Below are 4,717 nucleotides of genomic sequence, written 5' to 3' on the forward strand. Positions count from 1 at the left end.
CCCCCAGCTTTTTTTTTTTTTTGCGGTCAAAATATTTTAAGGTCCATGAAGTCTGCTAAAAGAGGCTATGAATTATTTTGCTTATACAAATTGTTATTAAAACCAAATACAATTATGTGATATGAACTGTATACATTGCAAAAGGTTATCTCTTCTATATTGGTTTTCCATGACACTGGAGGCTTATTCTTCTGCTAACATACCAACATTAGAGTTAATGTCAAAGTGTTGCTTTTATTTATCATTTCTGATTGATGTGAGGAATTTTGTTGCTGTGGAAAAAAAAAAAAAAAGATCTGTTTGCAATTGAAGTTTAACAACTAACTATAAAGCAATTGTAAATCATTTTGAAATGTTTTTATTTCGAAGCATTTTACTATTTTATTGATTTTATATATATATATATATATATATATATATATATATATATATATATATATATATATAGATGGATAGATAGATAGATAGATATTGGCTGTTTGCTTTGTAACAAAAAATGTATATTGAATGCAAATTGTTTGCTATGATATACATACACTCACAAATACCACTGCAAACATGTGTGTTTTTTGTGTGTGTACACACACACACACACACACACGAGTAATTTCAATATCCCAAAGCAGAGTGTTGTCATTTATTTGAGTGTCGCTTTTCCATTTAATTTCAACTGATGAAGCAGAAATGTGAAACTCAAGTAGTGACTGACTCACCTTGGGTTTCAATGAACTTTTTTCCACTCTATTTCACTGTGTTGAGTTCTTTTTTTTTTTGTTTTTCTTTTTGCTTTATTATACACACACAGAGGCATTTGTGCAAATGATTTGTTCAATATCTATCTTATTTTTGTGTTAGAAAATATCTATTTGTATAGGTAGTAGCTATATTAATCATTTCCATATGTTGAAACGGTGATATATTTTTAAAGTTCTATATTTGGTTTCAAAGTTTACGAAGAAAAAAATAATTTGATCAGTCTAATACATTTTGTAATATTTTCCAGTGTGTATCCTTCTTTGAGTATTTTGGACGAAAATTTTGTATAGGGCCTTGAACAGCAATTGTTTGACTCCTAGTCATGCGTTCCATTGAGTGCTAAAGATATTTATTTAACTGTTTGATATTGTATGTGATTTTGATATCATTCAGTTTACTGTGTTCATAGGTGAATTAAACTTCTCAACTGCTGCAGACTTCTGGAAAATTTACGACACTCATATCCAGGCAGGTAGAAATTTTGCATGAAATAACCTTCTATCACTATTTTCTGGTTGCGAACTGTTTCTTTTGATTTTGAAAATAGATCAAGGGATGTGATTTTTAAATCCGCTTCTCACTATTAATTACTCCCAACAGTTTTTTCCCCCCACTACTAATGACAGAATTATTTTTGAAAGTCTAAAACGAATTTTGTTCATGAAGAAAGACCATTTACAATGTTTCATCACATCCTTATCCTAGATTGCTGCCTGAACACTTTGATGCTTATTAATCGGTCCTATTTTCAGTAATAGACACATTAAGAATTCTATTCTGTGAGAGCATGAATATAAATTAAATGGAACATATAAAATAAATGGAAAATATCTTGTTAATATAGAAAAAAACAAAACAAAACAAAGTATATTAATATAAAAAAGAAACTCTGCTGAATTTGACAATTCTTTCAAAAGAAATTGAAAAATTGGACTCATTTGAATGGAAGCATGCGAGATACTTACTGTAACTTTAACGATATTTCCATTTGTTTTTCATTTCTAATACCTTAAGGCTAAATTATTTTCAATGAGTTGCTTCCAACTTCTCCAAAATGAATTCTCTATAAATGCTTATTTCACTGAATGTAAACAATTCTAATTTTGTTATTTTTTGCTTTTTCTTTTCGTTTGGATTAATCACACACACCCAAAGAAAAAAAAAAAAAACGTTTGTGTTTGAAAGTGAACTTTTGTAGCATCTATGAAAAATACATAAAATATTTATTTCATTATAAAAAAAAAAAAATGTTTTTATATGATTTGTGGGGCGGAGTTCATATATTCATGGAAGCAAGTGTTTCATGGCCAGGTACTTAAAGAAAGAAGAAAAATGTAATATATACTGTATCTCAGAATTGAACAAGTATTTGTGTATCTTATCCATATTATGTGTTTTGTTTTTTGTTTAAAATAAACTGGAAGAAGCAAGGAATTAGTTATTAGTAGACTAAGCTGAAACTTAAATGTTGACTTTCCTGAGCCATTGAAGATGAGAAGTATGAAGTGTTTTGATTTGCAAGATGGTATGTGAGTATGAATTGGGAGGATATTTTGAGGAAATAAACTGAAATTGTATGGTGTGGTGTGCTTGTCTTTGCTGAAAACAATTCGAAATTAATACATTGAGAAATCTCTGAGCAGCAACAGAACTTTGTTTTAGTTGGGTGAAAGAAATCCATGCATTAGTGAATTTGTTGAAGGGAGATTTAGGAAAAAGTAGTTAAATCATGCATGAGATGAGAGCGGGGTGGAAATCACCAGTAATATGACCCATATGATATAGTATATAGACCCTTGAACATGTACCCATATTGTTGTAGAAGTTAGTATAAGTGCATACATTGTGGATGAGAATACTCGGTGTGCCTGCTGTACATTGAATCTCTATGAATCATTTAGTGGGTTGCAGCAATTGTTCTTTTATTAAAGAGTAGAGGTCTGTTTGTACAGGGGTTTATAGATCAGCTTCTATTAGAGTCTTGGCTGCCTATCTACAAAATATGTATAAACAACGGAGTAAAGCAGCTGATAGTGGGGGTACTGGCAGCAAGTGGTTTCAAATGATATTGGCTCTTCCTCACCATATGCTGGCCTTGTAATATAACTCCAAAGAGAGTTCACGCTTCTGACAAATAGCATTTCTTGTTTGAAAACTGTTGCATCTCATTAAGAGAAAAAATATGCTGCAATCCATCAGTTGATCTGTTGTGAAAGCTTGAATATATATATATATATATATATATATATATATATATATATATATATATATATATATATGAGCTTTTCTTGAGAAAATGTGTCTGGGAGTCAGCCCATATATAGGAGGTGGGGTGAGAAATTGTTCAACAATTCTTACATATTAGTTATCTGCTCCATCAACAATGTGAACATATTTTAACAGGTCTATGTTGTGTATGATTTATAGCACTATCCATAAACCACACATCTGTATTATTGAACTCACACAAATACTTGTTCCTTTAAAACATAATTGCAGAAATGTCATAACTAATATATTATAGTTATTATCGAGAGCACAGAATGAAATATCGGGAATTTAAGGACTAAAAAAGCTATTCAGATTAGTAAACTAAATCCATCTATTAACAATTGGCATGAACTGAGCTAATTGGCTGCATTAACACTATCGGCTAGTGTGTTCCACAGCTTTCATCTAATATTATCATTAGAAAAAAAAACAAATTGTTTCATTATCTAAATCTAGATCAGTGGTTCTTAACTGGGTCCATATGGTCTTTGAGGGCCCATTTAAGATTTTCTTAAAATTTTATCTTCTACAATAAATTAGTTATACTTCTATGATACACAAAATATTTTAGCAATTTTTTTAATGATTTCTAATAATATTTAATAATAAAAATATTTAATTATGTTATATATTTAATTTAGTTATAAAAATATTAATACAATAAGATTCTTTGAAACATTGAATGGCTAAGAGGGTCTATCTTAGTAAAATAGGAATCAAAAGATTCCATAGGCAAAAAAATGGTTAAGAAACACTGATCTAGATGGAGTTTGTCCTCTTCTTTCTGTTTTTTTTTTTTTTTGGCACAGTGTTTTAAATTTGAAATATTAATGTACAAGATAAAAATATAAATCGGTATTATTGTTTTGCTTTGGTTTTGCTTCTGTCTACACTCCTTTATTTCTATACTTCCATTGTAGTGGCTTTCTTCAACATGTACATACAAACACACACATATATAATAATAATAATAATATATATATATATATATATATATATATATAGTTTGTGTGTGGTAATTAGACATACATAGATCTAAGAAAAAGACACATCTTAATTTATCTAATTATAACATTTATTCATTTATAGTAAGGCTATAATTAGCCTGCTATAAATTGTGGTCGACCACAAGGAGTTGAATATAAAGCGACAGGAACACAGAACAAGAACGGAATGAGTGTGTTTAATACACAACCAAAAAATTCTGATTTATTGAGCCATTGAAAATATCTCCAGAGTACATATTGAGAAAGATATTGAATTAGTTAACTTAAAATACTTGAGTGTTGTATGTGGTAACCAGACACACCTAACATTCATAAGGTGCATTTTAAATTGTCTAATTGAGGCATTTATTCATTGAGTGTTTTCAGCTAATTATAAATTAGTTGGCCAGCATCTACATGACAAAAACAAACAAAAAGAATGACTCATAAACATGCATATCCACCCCACCCCACCCCACTACACACGTGCACACAGTGGAAGCTATTTCTTGGGATCGTTTTGGAAGTCGTTTCATTAGTAACTGGTTGATAACATTAAGCAAATAGTTTAGGACTCTCAAATTTTGACAACAACCAGTTCATTATCCATGATTATAAGTGACTGTAAATGTTTATATCTGTGTGTGTGTGTGTGTGTGTGTGTGTGTGTGTGTGTGTGTGTGTGTGTGTGTGTGTGTGTGTGT

The 4,717-nt window shown here is 30.0% G+C and overlaps 1 protein-coding gene across 6 annotated transcripts in view; it reads left to right on the forward strand.

The window, feature by feature from the left end:
• LOC106869485 (centrosomal protein of 170 kDa) overlaps positions 1-4,717 on the forward strand; it is a 393,016-nt gene that overhangs the window by 64,866 nt on the left and 323,433 nt on the right. The window contains exon 1 of one of the 6 annotated variants that reach the window (XM_052973762.1): positions 1,170-1,224. The exons of the other annotated variants lie outside the window; for them this stretch is intronic. The gene's annotated coding sequence lies outside the window, so the exon portion shown is untranslated. Of the gene's footprint in view, positions 1-1,169; positions 1,225-4,717 lie in introns of those variants that run through there. 6 annotated transcript variants of the gene reach the window in all.

This window comes from Octopus bimaculoides, chromosome 16 (genome assembly GCF_001194135.2).
Source record: "Octopus bimaculoides isolate UCB-OBI-ISO-001 chromosome 16, ASM119413v2, whole genome shotgun sequence".
Classification (NCBI taxonomy): domain Eukaryota; kingdom Metazoa; phylum Mollusca; class Cephalopoda; order Octopoda; family Octopodidae; genus Octopus; species Octopus bimaculoides.